Consider the following 22,777-nt stretch of genomic DNA (forward strand, 5'->3'; position numbering starts at 1 on the left):
CTTCCGGTTGTTTGGACTGACGTTGGGAAAGGGTGGTGCTCTGAGCGCGGGAAATAAAAAAATTTTTTTACATGTATTTTGTCTAAAATTAATCTAACCGTTTCCAAATTTATTGCTCTTATTACTCGTTTCTTACTTTTGTCCCTGTTTGTATCTTCAACTCCGTTTATTTTAGATGAGATGTAAAAAAAAAGAATCCCGACCTGAAAATAAACTGAGCTCTCAATTCAATCTAGACATAATTCTCCTGGTTATTATATACTGTTACTATTCCCACCATCTTATTTTGTGATTTCTACTTATCCTTTTTTTAAAGTTTTTAATAAAGTTTGTAATAGTCAGGATTAAAGTATATTTAAAGAAAATGGATTGAAATGCACATGCATTCCTATTAAATAATATAGTGAACACCTGTTTACCCACCACACTTTCCAAGAAATATAAGATTACCTTGCCAAAGAAAACCCTGCAGTATCCCTTCTGTACTTCCTCGTCCTCATTCTCTCTGAAAAGAAACTACTCCTGCGCACTTCTCCTGAGTGGTTGTAAAATGGATCTGACTCTGGTTTTAATTCCATTCATTCCTGTGTATTGCTGAGTAGCTTTCCGTGCTGTGGAAGCAGCACAGTACATTCATCCATTCACAAGTTGATGGTCATCTGGGTTGTTTACTCTTTCTGGTGAAGCTACTCTGAACATTTGTCCGTGCTTTGTTTCGATGACTCATGTTTTCATTTCTCTTGTGTAAATACCTTGGAATGAAATTGCTGGGTCATAGGGAAGCTGTGTGTTTAGAAGAAACTGCCAAATGACTTTCCAAAGTGGTTGCACCTCCTCCCCCGCCTCCTGCCCCCCACAGCCACGTGAGTTCCCAAGTGCTCAGTTAGGGCTTCCTCCTCTCTGCACCTGCACCCAGACAAGGTCCCAGCCTGCCCGGGGAAGGACGGGAGGGGATGCTAACCCTCCATATTCTCTGCCCATCCATGAAGGCTCCTTCCTGTCTGGAACTCGGTTCTTCAAGGTTTTCTTTCAAAGGCTGCTTTCTGAAAAAATACAAGAACAAAAGCCATCCTCTTGAGTCAGTTCTGACTCATGGTGATCCCATGTGTTACAGAGTAGAACTGTGCTCCATAGGCTATCTTGGTCGTAATCTTTATGGAAGCAGATTGCTAGGCCTTCGGTGGTGACGCTGGGTGGGTCTGAACCACCGACATATAGCTTAGTAAGCCCACTGCTGTCAAGTCTCTTCCAACACACCAGAACCCTATAGGACAAAGTAGAACTCCCCCATAGAATTTCCAAGGCTGGAAATCTTTACGAAAGCAGACTGCCACATCTTTCTCCCTTGTAGCTGCTGGTAAGTTGGAACTGCTGACCTTTTGGTTAGCAGCTGAATGCTTTACCACTGCACCAGTGGGTCTCCTTATATAGGTTAGTATCTCAACCAGAAAACTAAACCCGTTGCCGTTGAGTGGTTTCTCGTTCATAGCGACCCTATAGGACAGAGTAGAACTGCTCCACAGGGTTTCTGAGGAGTGACTGGTGGATTTGACCTGCCTTCCTTTTGGTTATCAGCCAGAGTTCTTAACCACTGCACCACCAGGTCTCCGTATAGGTCAGAAGTCCCATAAAAACCCTTTGTGCCATTCAGAGACCTCTGCTCTTCTCTAGTCTCATAGAAAAGGATAATTTCTATTTTGTCTGGATGTTTCTTGTTGTTAGCACGGAGTGAAAGTGTTTTTTTCCTTCTACTTCCTTATTAGAAGTGGAAGTCCAAGGCTATTGTCTTAATTTGAAACATTCCTATAGACCAGTGACCTGTCTTCAGAGCATCCCGGTGCTAAGCATACTGAAACACCAGGGTGTTGTGGGTATTGCTGACGGAGGCTGGCGTCACAGGCAGCTTGGGGAGGAGATGAGGGCAGGGTATTTTAGGCAGGTGAGTCTGAAGAGGGGATTGACCTCTCAGGTCTGGGTGTTCTGCAGGTCAGGACCAGCTGTGGGTGACAGGTCACCAGGAGTCCCCATGTCCCCCTCCTGAGTGGAACAGGCAGGGGGCTGAGGGTGGAGACTTGGTGGGCCTGGAGCTGTGTCAATTGGTGCAGCATCATGGGAGGAGGTACAGGGTGGGTCAGGAGGTCCACAGGAAGTATGGAGCTCAGCCCAGCAACAAAGACTCCTGGGATAGGCGGGGGCTGAATTCCTGACCCTGTCCTGGAGGAGCCTGAGGAGGAGGGGCTCCCGGGACACGGACAACACCCCTTCTATGTCTCCTCATCAACTCATATTTCCTTCCCTGTTCATTGTTGGATGGTGAATGCTTCAGTGTGGAGTAGGCCACCTTGTCTGTCCCTGCTTTCCCTGTGATCCTCCCACTTAGGGCTCAGTCACCTGTCCTTGACAAGTGTGGCCACTTGGGCAGGACAGAGTGGGTGGAAAGAGAGCAGAGCTGATATAGTTGCTGGATATAGCAGCGGTATAGCTGCTGTGGAGCCCAGTGCTGAGGAAGGGATGGCATTCTGGGAGGGCACCAGAACCTGGTCAGAGGTCATGGACACAGTAAGGTCCAGCTGCTGAGACGGACCAGAGTTGCAAGTTCTAAAGCTCCAGGGGCCCTAGGGCTTAGGTGGGCAGAGGCCAGCCCAGAGGAGGAGGACACTTGGGGCTGCAGTGACCCTGGTGAGTGGGGCAAGGCCTACAGGAAGCTGTTGAACTGAGGTTGGAGGGGAGGACAGAGTCCTAATTATGCACAAGGAGGCTCTGTGGAGTTTGGAGTCTTCTCCTGTGCTGGACCCACCTCACCCCCAGGAGCACTGTACCCCCTCCACACTGGCTGAGTCATGCACCATGTCATGTGTCTGGAGAGGGGGGCCTGGGGAAAAGGGCCTGGGGAAATGCAGAGTCCAGGGACATGGGGACCCATGGACATTGGAGAGGTACCAGGAATATGAGGAGGGGTCCTAAGATATAGGGAGGTAGCTAACATGCATGAGAGGGATCCAGAGACAGGAGAGGGGTGGGAAGGGACATGGAATTGATCCCAGGGATATGGGAAGAAAACATGGGGACATGTGGGTACCCAAAGACAGGGGGAGGGTATTCAGAAATGTGGAGAGTGGACGAAACACATGGACAGAGTACCAAGGGACATGAGAAGAGTCCCTAGGGACAGGTGGAGGGGCCCTAGAAATATAGAGAGTGGCCCCAGTGACATGGGGTTGGGTCTAGGTATGGGGAGGGGGTCCAGGGATATGGGAGTGGATGCAAGGACATGGAATGGGAATGGGGACATGGGTAGGGGACATGCAGATATGGTGACAAGACCAGAGGACACTGGGAAGGGGCCCAGTGACACAGGGAGTAGACTCAGAAACAGGGAGGGGACCAAGCGGTGTCAGGAGGAAGCCCAGACACATAAGGAGGGGATCTAGGCACTTGGGGAGCGTCATGGATTGACTTGTTTCCCCCAAAACTATGTGTCAACTTGGCTAGGCCATGATTCCCAGTATTGTGATTGTCCACCATTTTGTCATCTGATGTGATTATCCTATTGTTGTTAGGTGCCATCCAGTTGGTCCCAACTTAGCGACCCTGTACGACAGAGCAAAACACTGCCCCCTCCTACACCATGCACACAATCTTTGTTATGCTTGAGCCCTTTGTTGCAGCCACTGTGTCAATCCATCTCATTCAGGATCTTCCTCCTCTTCGTTGACCCTGTACTCTGCCAAGCACAATGTCCTTCTCCAGGGACTGATCTCTCCTGACAACATGTCCAAAGCATGTAAGATGTAGTCTCGCTATCCTTGCTTCTAAGGAGCATTCTGGTTGTACTTCTTCTAAGACAGATTTGTTTGTTCTTTTGGAAGTCCATGGTATATTCCATATCCTTCACAAACACCACAATTCAAAGGCGTCAATTCTTCTTCTGTTTTCTTTATTCATTGTCCAGTTTTCATATGCATATGATGCGATTGAAAATATCATGGCTTGGGTCAGGTGCACCTTAGTCTACAAGGTAACAACTTTGCTTTTCAACACTTCAAAGAGGACTTTTTCAGCAGATTTACCCAATGCAATGTGTCATTTGATTTCTTGACTGCTGCTTCCATGGGTGTTGATTGTGGATCCAAGTAAAATGAAATCCTCGACAATTTCAATCTTTTCTCTGTTTTTCATGATGTTGCTTACCGGTCCAGTCGTGAGGGTTTTTGTTTTCTTTATGTTGAGATGTAATTCATACTGAAGGCTGTCGTCTTTGTTCTTCGTCAACAGGTGCTTCAAGTCCTCTTCACTTTCAGCAAACAAGGTTGTATCATCTGCGTAATGCAAGTTGTCAGTGAGTCTTCCACCAATCCTGATTCCCCATTCTTCTTCACGAAGTCCATCTTCTCAGATTATTTGCTTAGCATACAGATTGAATAAAAATTTTTATTTATTTATTTATTATTATTATTTTTTTATAGGTATGGTGAAATGATACAACCCTGATGCACACTTTTCCTGACTTTAAACCACGCTGTATCCCCTCATTCTGTCCAAACAGTTGGACATGAGCACAATTAAGTGTTCTGGAATTATCCTATGTTTAGTGAATCCTATCTCTATGACATTAGTGAGGCAGAATTAGTGGCAGTTATGCTAGTGAGACAGGGTCAATCTACAAGATTAGGTTGTTGTCTTAAACCAACTTCTTCTGATATGTAAAAGAGAGAAGGGAGCAAAGAGATATGAGGATCTCATACCACTAAGAAAGAAGCACTGGGAGCAAAGCGCGTCCTTTGAACCTAGGATCCCTGTGCTGAGAAGCTCCTAGACCAGGGGAAGATTGATGACAAGGACCTTCACCCAGAGTTGACAGAGAAAGGCTTCCCCTGGAGCTGATGCCCTGAATTCAGACTTCTAGCCTCCTAGACTGTGAGAGAATAAATTTCTCTTTCTTAAAGCCATTCGCTTCTGGTGTTTGTTACAGCAGCATTAGATGACTAAGACAAGGAGGGAACCCAGTACACCAGAAGACCAGTGACATGGGATGCGTCCCCAGGATATGGAAATGGGGCATGGTGACATATGGAGGGGACCTAGGTATATGGGGAGAGGGGCAGAAGGATATGGGAAGAATCCCTAGTGAGGTGAGGAGGGGAACCAGGGACATGGAAAAGGGTTTGGGGGTACATGGGAAGGGGACCTGGGGACATGAAAATTGTTGTTAGGTGCTGCCGAGTCAGTTATGACTCATAGTGACCCTATGTACCACACAATAAAACACTGCCCGGTCCTGCACCACGTTCACAATCGCTGTTATGCTTGAGCCTATTGTCGGAGCCACCGCGTTAATCCATATCGTCGAGGGTCTTCCTCTTTTTCACTGACCCTGTATTTTACCAAGCATGATGTCTTTCTCCAGGGAATGATCCTTCCTGACAACATGTGCAAAGTATGTAAGATGTAGTCTTCTGGGATTCCCATGCTTCACAAAGTTATCCCTATTTTGTTATGATCCACACAGCCTATTGCCTTTGCATAGCCAGTAAACCACAGGGAAACGCCCTTCTGGTATTCTCTGCTTTCAGCCAGGTCCAGCTGACATCAGCAATGATATTCCTTGTTCCACGTCCTCTTCTAATTCTGGCCTGAATTTCCGGCAGTTCCTCGTTGATATACTGCTGCAGCTGCTTTTGAATGATCTTCAGCAAAATTTTGCTCGTGTGTGTTATTAATGCCATTGTTTGATAATTTCTGCATTTGGTTGGATCACCTTTCTTGGAAATAGGCTTAAATATGGATCTCTTCAAAAAAAAAATTTTTTTTTCCAGTCGTTTGGCTAGGTAGCTGTCTTCCAAATTTCTTGGCATAGATGAGTGAGCGCTTCTAGCACTGCATCTGTTTGCTGAAACACCTCAACTGATATTCCGTCAATTCCTGGAGCCTTTTTTTTCACCAATGACTTCAGTGCAGTTTCGACTTCTTCCTTCAGTACCCCCGTGTGTCTGTCAGTTTGTCATAGTGTGGGGGCTTGCGTGTTGCTGTGTTGCTGGATGCTATGCCACCAATATTCAGATACCAGCAGAGTCACCCATGGTGGACAGGTTTCAGCTGAGCTTCCTGATTTAAGACAGACTAAAAAGAAGGACCCAACAGTCTACATGAAGACAAGATCCATGTAAATGGGCAGGGGTTCAAGCATCATGAGATTGGTCTTAGGAAGATGAGAAGTGGTATGGATACAGGAGAGGGTACCCAAGGACCTGGGGTAGGGCTTCACAGATATAGGGAGGGGGTTTGGGGACTTGGAGACCCCAGTGACAAGGCAATGGGACATGAGACAGGTGCCCAGGGACCTGGGACAAAAGCCCAGCAACACGGGAGATCCATTTGGGACATGGTGATGGGCCCAGCAAAATGGGAAGGGGGCCAAGGGACATGAGGAAGAAACCCAGTGACATGGGAGGGGTCCCAGGTACACAGGAAGAGGTCATAGGGACATGGGGAGGGGCCTTTGGGATAGGGAAGGGACAAGAGGCTGAGGATATGGGGAGAGGGCCTGGGGATAAAGAGCGGGGGTGGGGGAGGCTCAGTGGCATGAGCTGGGGCCTAACGGCATGGGAACTGAATACAGGGACTAAAAATTTTTTTTTTTTTTATGGAGGGGTCCCAAGGACATCTGGAGAGTGCTCAGGGACATGGGAGTGGTCCCAGAGAGATGGGGGATGGGCATAAGGACATGGGGAGGTGACCCATGTAAATAGGGAGAGGGAGTCCTATGGACATGGTGGATGTGTTCTGGGATAACCCTTAAAGGGACACCTTGGGGAGGTCACTGCATCTGTGAAGGTGGAAGAAAAGGCCCTTAAATAGTGCCCAGTCCACTCCAAGTCTGAGCCTGGGCCCTGTTATCTCGTTCACACTGTCCTCAGGCAATTCTGACTCCAGGTCATGTACCTGGAACTCTGGACCTTCAGAGCTTCCCTGGGAGTTGTGTTCAGGCCCTTCACTTTCTAGATGGGGATACTGAGGCCCTTCAGGGAGGCTTCTCCTTCCCAGTGATGTCTGACCCTCACCAAACTCTGGTGTCAGCACTTTTTCATCTACCTCCTCCCTAGTCAGTTCCCCTCCCCACCTTGCCCACATTCCCTCTCACTCACTGGGCTGCATCTAGGCCTCCTCCCCTTAGCCCTCTTCTTGTTCCCCTTCCTAACTTGAGATCCTAAGACCTGAAATTGAAATGTCCATTGTTCCTGTGGGGATTCTGACTTGTTGCAGCCAGAAAGCAAGACTGGAACCTGTGGTTTGGCTGCGTGGAGGGGATAGTGCAGAATCTGAAACATTAACACAACACGGAGGTTAGAAATGTGGGGTTGCTAGAGGTTCTGGGCTCCTGGAATATCAGTGCGGGAGATGGGTCTGGAGGGTGGGATGATGGTGACTGGAAGGTTCTAGCAAGGTCTGCCATAGGCAGCGTAGGATCAGGCCCTGTGGCAGAGAAGGGGGGAAGAATGTCCTCAGGGTCCACAGGAACATGGCTGTGGAGTTTGTGGCTGTTTCTACATTTCTGTTGCAGGTGTCCTATGTGAAAGCTCTGCACATGGACTGCTCCCTTTTGCAGATGGAGGAATTGAGCCTCAGACCGCCAGAGGCTAGTCCAAATTCTATGAGCTCTTTAAGGATAGGGACTTTATATTTTTCTTTTGTGTTCCACCATCTATCTCTGGCTCTTGATTTTTTCCCAGAATCATGTCACTCTCCTGCCCACAGAGCCCACCAGGCCTGCTCCATCCTCCTCTCCATGCCTGCTTACTCAGTGTCACCTTCTCATGGGCTCCATCTCCCTGGGCACCCCTGCAGTTTCCCCCGGCTTCCCTGCTTCCACGTGTTCGGCCTCTAGTCCATGCTCATCACCGAGCTCTTCCCTCCCTCCCTGCTTACATCTTTCCTAGCATAAGGTCCACCTTCCCCAAGGGCCTTGGCAGCCTTCTGTGACCCATGCCCTACAGCTCTCCCCAGCCTGCCCCGTGGCCTTGTCTTCTACTGGTCTCCTGGGTGACCACAGGATGAACTGGGTGTCCTTCTGCATCCCCCCATCTGTAGAAACCCCACTCATTCTTCCAGACTCGGCTCCAGGGTGTCCATCATTTCCTTCTTGGGACCCGCATGACCCCTGCTTGTCCCTCTGCTACATCCATTCCTTGTGTCATCATGATTCCCAAATTTGTGAAGCCCCCCTCTTCTATGCCAAATTCCTGGAGGAGAGGAGGGGGTGTGGCCATGGCTGGATGCACAATGCTATCTTAATTTAATCTCAACAACCTTGCAGGGTGCTTCTTCCTGTGGGTCCCATGTGACAGATGAGGACACTGGCGCTCGGTGAGGTCACTCAGCCCCTACGTAATCATCCTGGGAGTGTCTTGTCCTGAATTCCTTGCTCCTTGTCCTCTTCTCCTATTCCACCCTGGAGTCAAATCCACCCATCATATGGGATAGGAGCATTGGCTGATTCCATGAATGTGCAGCTCCTCCTACTTGCCTCCTGGCTGCATTTAAGCTCCCACATTTGGCACAGCAGGAATTCCCTATCCCTCAGCTCTGCCTGAGCCAGGCCGAGATTTTCTACTGGGAGCTCCTAAGAGGTCTCGGGAGAAGTCAGGAGGGATTTGTACCCATAAAAGTGTTATATTGATGGTGCCCTGCTCTGTGAGATGGCTCTGCGGAGAGGGCATGCGACAGTTAACGTGTCACCTTGGCTGGGTCATGCCTCTCAGTGCTTCACCAGTTGTGTAGCTTGGCAGTTATGTAATGATGTAATCACCCCCATGATGAGATCTGATATAATGTAATCACCTCCATCATGAAATCTCCTGGGAGTAGCCAATCAACTGAAAGGTATTTTCCTTGGGGCCATGGCCTGCATCCAATAAAAGTAGACTTTTTGGCAAAACTTGATGGCTTTTGGTCACTCCGGATCCTGACTCCTGCTTGTCAATGTCTGGCCTCCAGTTCTTGGAACTTGAGCCAGCAACTTGACACCTTGCCTGCTGATCGTGGATTCATGAACCTCCACAACCCATGAGCCAGCAGCCTGTAGTCCGACCTACTGATTTTGAGCTTGTCAGCCAATGCAGCTACATGAATCAAGAGAATCTTCCAGTCTAATGCCTGAGCCATGGACTTATGACTTCCCATCCCCTACAACCATGTGAGCCATTTCACTGGTGTAAATCTCTCTCATTCTCTCTCTCTCTATATATATAAACATTCTTCACAGGTTTTGCTTTTCTAGAGAGCCCAGCCTAAGACATTTGGTACTGAGAGTGGTTCTAGAGAAAAAAAAATTTAAGTGTGAGTTTTCTAAATTGGTCCTCAAGTCTGGTTAGTTTTAAAGATGTTGACAATTCTGCTTTCAGTAGTCAAGAAGGCATTGCTAATTCATGGCATGAGGTGGCAGTAGAAATAGGCAAAACATCACCACCAATAGATCAAGTACTGGCGAGAGGTACTGCTCTGGGTGATCAAATATTTGATACTTTTCTACAATTTTGTCAAAATGAGAAGTATAAGGAAGTTGGTTGGTTGGTCCAGCTTCACTACACAAAGTGATGAAAGAAAGAGAAGAGCTCAGGGCTTCAGAGGCAAAGGTCATGTACCACATAAAAAACCTAAAAGTTCCCTCTTGTGCCCTGAAAGAAAGCCTTATTTCTTACAGTAACAGAGCAGATACTGCTGAAATCCAAATCCAGTCTTATTGAAAGAGTGAGTGGATTACAATGCCAATTGAATTCCTAGCCTAGAATGGTGTCTGAAATTAAAGTGAGGGCATTTATTGGGAAGCAATGGGATCCTAAAACTTGGCATGGGGACATATGGGCAGATAATCAGGATGCTGGGGACAAAAAGCACGTAAATTCTGTTGAATTGCTCCCACCAAAAAACCCATTAGACCCCAACCCCCAATCTGGTGAGATTAATTTAGCTGTCTGAAGAGCTTTTGTCTGAGATATTGCCTGGGGCGGCATCTGAGTTGGGGCATTCCCAGAGGCAGATGCTTTACAAGACATTGCTGAATATTCTCAAAACACATCACCATCAGCCTCCACCAGACTGAATCTAGCACAACTAGATGGTGCCTGGCTACCACTACTGAGTGCTCTGACAGGGATGACAATAGAGGGTCCCAGAACAAGTTGAAGAAAAATGTAGAACAAAATTCCGACTCACAAAAAAAAAAAAAAAAAAAAGACTTACCTGTCTGAGTATGGCACTTGGAATCCCTTTTAACTCAGTACTGAAGTCACTTCTGAGGTTCACCTCTTCAGACAAAGATTAGACAAACCTATAAAATAAAATCAGACTAAATGGGCACACCAGCCCAGGGACAAGGATGAGAAGGCAAGAGAGGACAGGAAAGCTGGTAATGAGGAACCCAAGTTTGAGAAGGAGAGTGTTGACATGTTACGGAGGTGTCAACCAGTGTAACAAAACAATATGTGTATTAATTTTTTAATAAGAAACTAATTTGTTCTGTAAACTCTCATCTAAAATGCAAGTATAAAAAAAAATCACCATCGCCTATTTTTGCTTCTGCACTTAAAACTAAATTTAAGTCCCAGAGAGCCCCAAAAGGTGAAGTACAAAGTGTGACCCAGGAGGTAAGCTACACTCTAGAAGAAATACTTGACTTTTCTTTTTTATTGTGCTTTAAGTGAAAGTTTATAGTTCAAGTTAGTTGATCATGCAAAAATTTATACACACATTGTTATGTGACCCTGGCTGCTTTTCCTATAATGTGACAGCACACTCCTTCTTTCCACCCCAGATTTCCCGTATCCATTCAACCAGCTCCTGTCCCTTTCTGCCTTCTCAGCTTGTCTCTGGACAGGAGCTGCCCATTTAGTCTCATGTATGTACTTGAGCTAAGAAGCACACTCTTCGCAAGTATCATTTTATGTCTAATAGCCCAGTCTAATCTTTGTCCAAAGAGTTGTCTTTGGCAATGGTTTTATTTTTGGGCTAACAGAGAGCCTGGGGGCCATGCCTTCTGGGATCCCTCCAGTCTCAGTCAGACCATTAAGTCTAGTCTTTTTACTGGAATTAGAGTTCTGTACCGCACTTTTCTCCTGCTCCAGCAGGGACTTTCTGTTGTGTTCCTGGGATGGTCATTGGTGGTAGATGGGCACCATCTAGTTCTGGTCTCAAGCTGATGGAGTCTCTCTCTGGTTTATGTGGCCCTTCCTGTTTCCTGGGCTAATATTTTTCTTGTGTCTTCGGTATTCTTCATTCTCCTTTGCTCCAGGTTGGTTGGGACCAATTCATTGACTTTTCAAATATGCACAGAAACTGGGAAATATGTGTGGGAATGGTCATTGGGGGAGTGGGATAATGGTGGAAGAAATATAAAGTTGGATCAGTCTGAGTTTATTGACATGGGCCCACAAAGCACAGATTCTTCATTCAATGTTTCAGCTCCAGAGCTTAGGAAAAGATCTAATTTTTTTTTGGTTGGGTCACTGAACATGGATTATGTGGTGGCCAACACTAAATCAAATTGAAGTACCAGACTTGCTTTGGTATATTGTAGAAGGTATCCAAAGGCTTAGGGAAATTGGTATGTTCAGAGTGGATTTATTAGGTTAGACCCCCCACAGACCCACTGATCGAGTGCCCAGAGGACACACCTTTTACTAAAACAATGAGGAATAAATTTTGTGAAGGGAGCCCCAGCACCCTCGAAGACTGCTGTGATTCCTATTTTATGTAAGTCAGATTTGATAGTGGGAGCTGCCCCAGCTGCATTATGACACCTGACTACAATAGGGTTGATTGGCCCCCTTTGTAGTAGGGCCCATGTGGTGGCACTCAATCAACAAAGACAAGGTAGGTGTGGTTACTATAATGGACAATGGTGTCAAAGTAGTAACCCGGATAGACGGACTTGTATGGACTCATGGCATTAGCTACTTAGTTATGGTGTCCCTACAAGTGAAATAGGAAATCTACTAAATATTTACTTGACCTGTACAAGTGGAATAATTTTAGGTCTAATGTGAACAGCAGCCTGACTCGAATCGTCAAATCAAATCCCTCAATCAAATCCCAAGCTTGAGCAAGTTGACAGACCCATAACCCCTTGAATGAAGTGGAGACTGGGACCCTTGAAGAAAGATCCCACTACACTAGCAAAAATGTGTACTATTAATCTTTCTCCTAGCCTTCCCCAAAGTGATTTATGGCCTTAAATAAGAGTGACCGTTTATTGCAGAAAAGGAAATAACCAGACTTTTTGGGGATTGCTGGATACTGGCTCTGAACTGATACTAATTCCAGGAGATGCAAAACATCACTGTGGGCCACCAGTAAGAGTGGGGGTATATGGAAGTCAGGTTATTAATGGAGTCTTAGCTCAGGTTTGTCTCACAGCGAGTCCATTGGGTCTCCCAAATCCAACCTGTAGTGATTTCCTCAGTTTCAGAATGCATAATTATAGTAGACAAAATCAGGAACTGGCAGAACCCCCACACTGTATCCCTGCCAAGTGTAGTAAGGGCTATTATGGTAGAAAAAGCCAAGTGCAAGCCATTACAATTGCCCTTACCTAGGAAAACAGGAAACCAAAAGCAATACCGCATTTCTGGAGGGATTGCAGAGATTACTGCTACCCTTAAGGACTTGAAGGATGCAAGGGTGGTGATTCCCATCACATCTTCATTCGACTCACCTATTTGGCCTGCAAAAAAAACAGATGGACCTTGGAGAATGAGAATGGATTAAGGTAAAAATAACCAGGTGGTGATTCCAATTGCAGCTGCTGTTCAATGTGGCTTCATTCCTTGAGGGAATAAATACATCTCCTTGCACCTGGTATGCGCTATTGATCTTGCCAGTGCCTTTTTCTCAATTCTGATTAAGAAGGAACACGGGAAGCAGTTTGCCTTCAGCATGCAAGGTCCACAGTACACCTTCACTGTCCCCCACTCAAGGGTATATCAGCTTTCCAGCCCTATGTCATAATTTAGTCCACAGGGACCTTGATCTCCTTTCCCTTCCACAAGACACCATACTGGTCGATTATATTGATGATATTATGCTGGTTAGACATAGTGAGGGAAAGGTGTCAATGACATAAGACTTATTGGTAAGATATTTGCATGCTAGAGGGTAGGAAAATAATTCAACAAAAATTCAAAAGCCTTCCATTTCAGTGAAATTTCTAGGGGTCCAGTGGTGTGGGGCATGTCAAGATAATACTTCTCAAGTGAAGGATAAGTTATTGCATCTGGCCCGTCCCACAATTAAAAAGGAGGCATGATGCCTGCTGGACCTGTTTGGATTTTGGAGGCAACATATTCCATATTTGGGTGTGCTAGTCTGGCCCATTTATCAAGTGACTCAAAAAGCTGCAGAACAAACAAAGGCTGTATAACAGGTTCAGGCTGCTGTGCAAGCTGCTCTGCCATGTGGACCATATGAACTGGCTGATCCAGAGGTGCTTGAAATGTCAGTGGCAAATAGAGATGCTGTTTGGAGGCTTTGGCAGGCCCCTATCAGTGAATCACAGCACAGGCCCTTAAGATATTGGCACAAAGCCCTGCCATGCTCTGCAGATAACTACTCTCCTTTTGAGAAACAGCTTTTGGCTTATTACCAGGTCTTAGTAGAGACTGACTGCTTCAACATGGGCCACCAAGTCACCATGTGGCCTGAAATGCCCATGATGAACTGGGTGTTGTCTGACCCACAGAGCAATAAAGTCAGATATGCACAGCAGAATTCCATCTTTAAATGGAAGTGGTATATATGAGATCAGGCCCGAGCAGGACCTGAAGATACAAGGAAGTTGCATGAAGATGTGGCCCAAATGCTCTTGCTCTGCATTCCTGTCACATTACCTTCAGCCTAACACTCTGCACCCATGGCCGCATGAGGAGCTCCCAGTGATCAGTTGACTGACGAAAACTTCTATCTGGTATAAAATAGCTGGTTCTGCATGACATGCAGGTACCACATGAAAGTGGACACTGGCAGCACTACAGCACCTTTCTTGGACCTCCCTGAAGGGCAGTGGTAAAGAGAAATCCTCCCCATGAGGAGAACTTTGAGCAGTGCACATGGTTGTTTGCTCCACTTGGAAGAAATGGCTAGATAAGCCACTATATACTGATTCATGGGATGTGGCCAATGGTTTGGCTGGATGGTCAGGGACTTGGAAGGAATAAGATTGGAAAATTGGTGACAAGGAAGTATGGGGAAGATGTAAGTGAATAGACCTCTCCGAATGGGCCAAAGAAGTGAAGATATTTATGTCTCATGAAAATGCTCACCAAAGGATGAGTTCAGCAGAGAAGGATTTTAACAATCAAGGGGGGCAGGATGATGTGTCCTGTGGAAACCAGTCATCCTCTTTCCCAAGCCACTCTTGTCATTGCCCAACGGGCTCATGAACAAAGTGGCCATGGTGGCAGGGATGCAGGTTATGCATGGGCTCGGCAACATGAACTTACACTCACCAACACCAGCTTGGCTACAGGAAATGCTGAGTGCCCAATCTGCCAGCAGCACAGACGAACACTGAGTCCCAGATATGGCACCGTTGCTAAAGGTGATCAACCAGCAACCTGTGGCAGATTGATTACATTGGACTGCTTCCAACGTGGAAAAGGCAGCATTTTGTTCTTACTAGAATAGACACTCTAGAAAAGATTTTGCCTTCTCTGTATTCAATGCTTCTGCCAGAGTACTATTCGTGGACTTACAGAATGCTTTATTCACTGTCCTGGTATCCCACACAGCATGACATCTGATCAAGGGACTCACTTCACAGCAAATGAAGTGCAGCAATGGGCCTCTGGTCATGGGATTCACTTACCATGTTCCCCAACATCCTGAAGCAGCTGGCTTGATAGAATGATGGGAAGGCCTGCTAAAGAACAATTACAGCATCAGATAGGTGGCAATACCTTGCAGGGTTGGGGCAATGTTCTTCAGGAGGCTCTATATGCTCTAAAGCAACATTCAATACGTGGTGCTGTTTCAACCCTAGCCAGGATTCATAGGTCCAGGAATTAAGGGGTGGAAATGGGAGTGGCACCACTCACTATTATTGCTAGTGACCCTCTCACAAAATTTTTCCTTCCTGTTATCACGACCCTTTAATCTCAGGGTCTAGAGGTCTTAGGGCTAAAGGGAGGAAGGTTCCCACCAGGATACACAACACCAGCAGGCCTCCCTCCAACTGGCCTTTTCTTTCTTTCCATGAGGGCTAGAGCTGCAGCTTTTACATTTTTTTAAATACATATTTTTATATGAGATATAATATATAAACATTGAAATTCACAGTTCTGAATTCTACTGTTTGATGAGTCCTGGCAATTCCATACACCCAGCTAACTTCCAATCGAATAAAGATACAGAACATTGTCATCACCTCAGACAATTTTCTTGTGCATCTGCCCAATCAGTCCTCCACCTGAGCAAGCACTTTTCTGATTTTTGTCCCATTAGGCTGCTTCTGCCAGTTCTTAAGATTCAGGAAAATGGAATCACACAGTACAGTCTTTTTGCCCAGCTCCATGATTCCACATAACACTTCTGAGTTTCATCCGTGTGCTGTCAGTCACTTGCTCCTGTGATTTGCTGAGTACCATTCCATGGTGTAGATGCAAAGAGAAGAAAGAAAAGACCACAATGGATGTCAGAAGAGACTCTGAAACTTGCTCTTGAATGATGAGTAGCTAAAGCAAATGGAAGAAATGATGAAGTAAAAGAGGCGAACAGAAGATTCGAAGGGTGACTCGAGAAGACAAAGTATTACAATGAAATTCACAAAGACTTGGATTTAGAAAGTCAAAAAGGAAGAACAGGCTCGGCGCTTCTCAAGCTCAAAGAATGGAAAAAAAATTCAAGCCTCAAGTTGCAATGTTAAAGGATTTTATGAGCAAAATATTGAATGATGCAAGAAGATCAAAGGAACACACACAATCACTGTACCAAAAAGAACTGGTCAACGTTCAATCATTTCAGGTGGTATCATATAATTAACAATTGATGGTATTTAAGGAAGAAGTCCAAGCTGCACTGAAGGCATCTGTGAAAACCAAGATTCCAGTAATTGTTGGAATACCAATAAAGATGTTTCAACAAACAGATGCAACGCTGGAAGTGCTCATTCGTCTACGCCAAGAAATTTGATAGACAGCTACCTGGCCAACCAACTAGAAGAGATCCATGTTTGTGCCTATTCCAAACAAAGGTGGTTCAACAGAAAGCAGAAATTAATGAACAGTGTCATTAATATCACACCAATAAAATTTTACCAAAGATAACTCAAAAAAGGTTGCAGCAGTACATTGACAGGGAACTACCAGATATTCAAGCCAGATTCAGAAGAGAAGGTGGAACAAGGGATATCGCTGTTGATATCAGGTGGATCTCAGCTGAAAGCAGAGAACACCAGCACTATGTTTACCTATGTTATTGACTACCAAAGGCATTAAACTGTGTGGATTATAACAAATTATGGATAATATTTGAAGAATAGGAATTTCAGAAAACTGAATTGGAACATAGACCAAAAGGGAGTTGTTGGATCGGAATGAGGGGTTATTGCATGGTTTAGAATCAGAAAAGGCATGTGTCAGGGCTGTGTTCTTTCACTATACTTATTCAATCTGTATGCTGAGCAAATAATCCAAGATGCTGAACTATATGAAGAGTGCAGCATCAGGATTGGAGAAAGACTAAAAACCTAGGATATGCAGATGACACAACCTTGCTTGCTGAAAGTGAAGAGGACTTGAAGCACCTACTGATGAAAATCAAAGACTACAGCCTTCGGTATGCATTGAACCTCAACATAAAGAAAACAAAAATTCTTCAAAATGGACCAATAAGCAACACCATGATAAACAGAAAAAGGCTGATGTTTTCAAGGATTTCATTTTACCTGGATCCACAATCAACGTCAATGGAAGCAGCAGTCAAGAAATCAAATGATGTATTGCACTGGGCAAATCTGTGAAAAATCTCTTAGTTAAAAAACAAATATGTCACTTTGAGGAGTAAGGTGCACCTGACCTAAGCCATCATATTTTTAAGCACCTCATATGCATTAGAAAGATGGACAATGAATAAGGAGGACCAAAGAAGGATTGATGCCTTTGAATTATGATATTGCTGAAGAATATTGAATATACCACGGACTGCCAAAAAAACAAACAAACCTGTCTGCGAAGAAGTATAACCAGAATGCTCCTTTGAAGTGAGGATGGCGAGACTTCGTCTCACATACTTTGGATATGTTATCAGGAGGGACCAGTCGCTGGAGAAGGACAAGATGCTTGCTGAAGAGGATGATCAGGAAAAAGAGGCAGGCCCTCAGTGCGATGTACTGACACAGTAGCTGCAACAATGGGCTCAAATATAGCAAGATTGTCAGGAAGGCATAGGACTGGGCAACATTTCGTTCTGCTTTATATGGGGTCGCTGTGGGTTGGAACCAATTCAACAGCACCTAACAATAACAACTTTCTAAGTCTGAAAACCCATGAGAATCTCACACTCACAGCACGTGACTGTTGGGACCAGCCACCTTTGAAATTCTCATCAGCCACAGGTAGCTGATGGTACCCCAGTCGACAGTTCAGGCCTAGAACTTGGAGGTGGTTTTGGGCCCGTGGAGGCCTGAGTTCAAATCCCAGCTCTGTCTCTAACAGTGTGTGTGACTTGGACAAGCCCCTGCGCTTCTCTATCTCAGTGTTCTCATGTGAGAAATGTGCTTCGTCACAGAGCTGCTGTCAGAAGGTCGTTGGTGCATCAGGTATCACTAAGGAGTCTCTGGGCCTGAGTAAAAGGTGCAGTTTCTCTTTGCTGTTGCTCTTAAGTCTTTTTTTTTTTGCAAAATGTCTCAGGGACCTGGGCTGGAAGCGTGTGGAGGGGGCAGACAGGAAGGTAAGAACCGATTCTGTCTGTAAACCCAGGCCTTTCAAGCTCTGGAAGGGACAGTACATTGACAGCACAGACATAGCAGAGTGGGCCCAGTGTGCAGGAGTGAGAGTGAGTGTGGAAAGTCCAGGTAATGTGACCTGGAGTGGCAAGAGCCTACTCAGTCCATGCATAGCATCGGAGTGGCATTCCAGAGGCCCCCTTACCTGCCTGGGGTTCTTTTCCCACTTCAGGCAGCCACTGGGGGAGCCTGGGGAGGTGGGGAGGAGCATACTTGGGAGGCCTTGGATGTCCAGTCACTGAGGGTGCCTGTAAGGGCATTGGGGGCTATGAAGGGACAGACAGGGCCGTGGCACAATTACATCTGAGTTTGATGAAGGTTATCCTCATTACATGTGGAATATGACAGGGAGTGCCAGCTGAGATGCAACCGACCTGAGGCTGGTGTGCTGGTCCAGGCAGGGTCAGCAGGGATCAGAGTGTGCTGTCATCAATGGGGTGAAGAAAACGGGATGGACTTAAGGGTTTAGACTTTGTTCCAGGTGGGGCAAGGGATCTGGAGTAGGAGCCCTAAAGGCCACGAGGATGGGAGTGACAGAGCAGAGCCAATGAACTTTGTGATAGCTCTCCCATGAGCTTGTGCCGCACCTTTACCACAGGAGTGAGGCCAGCAGTGCAGCTCAGGACCCTCCTCTGAGAGGTGCCTGCACCGTATTTAGCTACAAGGGCATTTTCCTGCCCCTATTTTTTTTTTTTTTTTAGAACATCTGACTCAAAATCTATGGCTTATTTTCAATGCATTCATTTCCAGTAAGAATTGCTCTTCCTTCTAAAATCACCCCAACAGACAGACCAGAATGTTGAGTGTCTTCTGAGGGCAGCAGCACTGGCTGTGTGCACACCGTCATCACATAACAGGGCACTGGGCTTAGCTTTGGGTTCTGGTTTGGAGAGGGTCTGTGAAGCCGGGGCTTGCTAGAACAGGACAGACAAGGGGAGGAGCCTACCCTTCTTGAGGTAAACATTTTGTATCTCAAATCTTCTATGACTCTACAACACCCCGTGATATTGACACCTAAACCTAATAAAAGAGTAAACTAGAAAAAAGCCCAAATACCAAATCGACCCCATTACAGACCAGTATCACTTATGAATATCAATGACTAAATAATAAAACTTCAATGAAGAGAATCAGACATGTTAAGGATACACACAAATAGGATCTTTTTTAAAATTTTTATTGTGCTTTAAGTGAAAGTTTACAAATCAAATCTGTCTCTCCCACAAAAACTTACATACACCTTCCTACATACTCCCAATTGCTCTCCCCTAATGAGACAGTGCACTCCTTCCCTCCACTCTCTCTTTTTGTGTCCATTTCGCCAACTTCTAACCCCTTCTACCCTCTCATCTCCCCTCCAGGCAGGAGATGCCAATATAGTCTCAAGTGTCCACCTGATCCAAGAAGCTCACTCTTCACCAGCATTCCTCTCCATCCCATTGTCCAGTCCAATCCCTGTCTGAAGAGTTGGCTTTAGGAATGGTTCCTGTCCTGGGCCAACAGAAGGTCTGGGGGCCATGACCACATGGGTCCTTCTAGTCTCAGTCAGACCATTAAGTCTGGTCTTTTTATGAGAATTTGGGGTCTGCATCCCACTGCTCTCCTGCTTCCTCAGGGGTTCTATGTTGTGTTCCCTGTCAGGGCAGTCATCGGTTGTATCCAGGCACCATCTAGTTCTTCTGGTCTCAGGCTGATGTAGTCTCTGGTTTATGTGGCCCTTTCTGTCTCTTAGGCTTGTAATTACCTTGTGTCTTTGGTGTTCTTCATTCTCCTTTGGTCCAGGTGGGTTGAGGCCAATTGATGCATCTTACATGGCTGCTTGCTAGCGTTTAAGACCACAGATGTCACTCTCCAAAGTGGGATGCAGAATGTTTTATTAATAGATTTTATTATGCCAATTGATTCAGATGTCCCCTGAAACCATGGTCCCCAAACCCCCGCCCCTGCTATGCTGGCCTTCGAAGCATTCAGTTTATTATTCAGGAAACTTATTTGCTTTTGGTTTAGCCCAGTTTTCCTGACCCTGCCTGTATTCCAAATAGGATCCTAACCAGGCATGCAAAGTTAATTCATTAGTAAATCCATTAATATCACATATATTAACAGAATAAAGAAAATAAATCATTCACTGACCTCTGCAGTTGATGAAAATTGCCTTTGAAAAAATTCCATAACCATTCCTAAACAACCAAAAAAACCAAACCAGTAGCAGTTGAGCCAATTTCGGCTCCTGGTGGCTCCCTGTACATCACAGAACTGGGCTCCACGGGGTCTTTGATGACTGTGACACTTCAGAAGTAGACTGCCATCCTTTCTTCCTAGTCCACGTTAGCTTGAAACCTGCACTAAGACCTAATTAATGTCACAGCCACGTGCAATCCACCACTGACAGGTAGGTAGCGACAGCGCACATGAGGTGCACTGGCCAGGAACCGAACCAGTGGAAGGCGAGAACTAGTTACCTAGTGCTGCAGCAACACCGATACCAAAAAGAACAAAATTTGTTTTCTCATAGTTTCAGAGGCTAAAAGTCAAAATCAGGGTCTCAGCAACACTGATTCCTTTTGTGAGTGTCTCTGCTAGTTTCCAGTGTCTGCCAATGATACTTGGCATTCCTTGGTTTATAAATGATCCTCACATGGTGTCTGTCTTCCCCTGTAACTGGATAAAACCAAAGAATTCAAACCCACTGCCATTGAGTTTATTCCAACTCAGGGCGACCAATAGGGTTTCTGAGGCTGTAAATCTCTACAGAAGCAGATTGCCACATCTTTCTCCCTCAGAACTGTTGGTAGTTTCCAACCACCATTATTGGATAAAACCCACTGCCGTCGATTCCGATAAGACATCTAAATACTATAATGATGTTAGGTCTTCCTAGATTAGTTTATAAATTTAATGCAACCCAAATAATATATGAAGAACATTTTGTGAAGTTAGACAAGTTGAGAAAAAAATTATAAAAAAGATACAGTAAAAACTCAGACATGGAAAAATAGCCAGAAAATCATTGAAGAAAAAAAAAAAAAAACCAAAAAGGGAATACCTGTACTAGATATACATACAAAGAATGCTACACGCTCAACAATAAGAAAGCAAACAACCCATTTACAAAACAGGAGGAAGATCTTAAGACATACTTCATCAAAAACCCCATTGCCGTTGAGTCGATTCCAACTCACAGCAACCCTGCAGTTAGAACTGCTCCATGGGGTTTCCAAAGAGTGAATGGTGGATTCGAACTGCCGACCTTTTGGTTAACAGCTGAACTCTTAACCACTATGCCCCCAGAGCTCCACAAACAGAGTTTTCCAATGTGGTTGTAACCATTTTGTCTTCTCATCAGCAAAGGACGAGAGTTTGTATTGCTCCCTTTCCTTGCCAACATTTCGTGTTGTCAGTATTTTGGATGTTAGCTATTCTAATAAGTTTAGAGTAGTATCTTAATTTTGTTTTAATTTTCAATTCCTTAATGACATATGATATTGAGCATCATTTCATATGATCATTTGCCACCTTCGTACTTCACACAGGAAGTGGAGCAAAACAAACCCTCATTCATTGCTGGTGAGAATACAAAATAGTTACAGCCACGTTGGAAAACTCCAGCATTTTCTTAGGAAGCTGAATGTAGGCTTGCCATACAATCTAGCAATGACACTTACTTCAGACCCAGGAGTGGAGGCAGTGAGAGGTAAGATGGCTGCTCACCAGTTGACCTGCTAACTCAGATGTCCATATCCACTTCCTGTTTCCATGCCAGGAACAGAATAATGGCCGAATTGTGGTGACAAGGAACAATGGCCACTTCCTGCAGGCGGGACCAGAGTAGAAGCATTGTTTTCCTTCCACAAGACTTGGTTGGGCCTTGGGTTCAGACCAGATTGGCAGCAGCACTGATAGGATATCCTGAAGTCCAATACACATGGGCCTGTTATCTAATCAAGACTGCTACAGGACATCCCTCTCCTTTGCAAATGTGGGGGTGCCTGTCAGGTGAACCACTATTAGGGACTGAATTGTGTTCACCAAAAATATGTGTTGTAAATCCTAATCCCTATACCTGTGGATGTAATCTCATTGGCAGTAGGTTTTTTATTATGTTAATGAGGCCACATCAGAAAAGTTGTATCTTAAACCAGTCATCTCAGAGATTCAAAAGGTGATTAGACACAGAAGCAAGAAAGCACTGATGGGGGAAGATAGATGCCATGCCACATGAAGAATGCCAAGGAACCAAAAAACAGAAGCTGAGGAGACAAGGACCTTCCCCCAGAGCAGACAGAGAGCCTACCCTAATTTGACACCCTAAATTTTGACTTCTATCCTCCTAAAATGTGAGAAAATAAATTTCATTTGTTGAAGCCACACATTTATGGTATTTGTTATAGCAGCACTAAGAAACTAAGACCTCTACCCACCTGAACGGACATCCCCCCTTCAACACCAGTGCCAAACAGAAGTGTACTACAAGACTGCACCGGAAATCAGCCCGTCCAGATTCCATAGTAACTGGAATTATAGATTACTGGTGGAAATACAAAATGGCACAGTCTCTTTAAAAAGAATCAGCATTTTTTTATACAGTTAAACATACACCTATCCTATGACAGGAATTCTCCTTCCAGGGATATACACAAGAAAAATGAAAACTATAAGTTCACATAAAATCTGTTCAAGAGCATTTATATCAACTTTAAACTTTATTCATAACTGTAAATACAAATGCCCTCCAATTGGCAAATACAAAAACTATGGTATGGCTGTACATTGGAGTTCTACAGA

Source organism: Loxodonta africana, chromosome 3, assembly GCF_030014295.1.
Source record: "Loxodonta africana isolate mLoxAfr1 chromosome 3, mLoxAfr1.hap2, whole genome shotgun sequence".
Lineage (NCBI taxonomy): Eukaryota > Metazoa > Chordata > Mammalia > Proboscidea > Elephantidae > Loxodonta > Loxodonta africana.